Source organism: Egretta garzetta, unplaced genomic scaffold (genome assembly GCF_000687185.1).
Source record: "Egretta garzetta isolate BGI_Z169 unplaced genomic scaffold, ASM68718v1 scaffold588, whole genome shotgun sequence".
Taxonomy (NCBI): Eukaryota; Metazoa; Chordata; class Aves; order Pelecaniformes; family Ardeidae; genus Egretta; species Egretta garzetta.
Window position 1 is genome coordinate 222,449 of NW_009260496.1, and position 240 is coordinate 222,688.

Below are 240 nucleotides of genomic sequence, written 5' to 3' on the forward strand. Positions count from 1 at the left end.
CAGCCCTGTCCCCGACCCACCCCCCCCCCTTGCTTTGCTAAATCTGTATGAGATGTTTCTCGGTCTCTTCTGAAACTCGCTGCCTCATAAAACCCCTCCTCTCCTTACAGCTTCCCCCGGTTCCCAACCTCACCTCACCAACCCTGCAAGTGTTGGGTGCTGCCCCTGGGGAGGCTGAACCCCGTGCACCAGTACAGACTGGAGGCTGACCTGCTGGGAAGCAGGTCTGCTGAGAGGGCA

General features: G+C 59.6%; 1 protein-coding gene across 1 annotated transcript in view; it reads right to left on the reverse strand.

Moving 5' to 3' along the window:
* The window catches only part of LOC104131256 (complement decay-accelerating factor), a 13,601-nt gene that overhangs the window by 2,314 nt on the left and 11,047 nt on the right, over window positions 1-240 (reverse strand). The window lies entirely within an intron of this gene.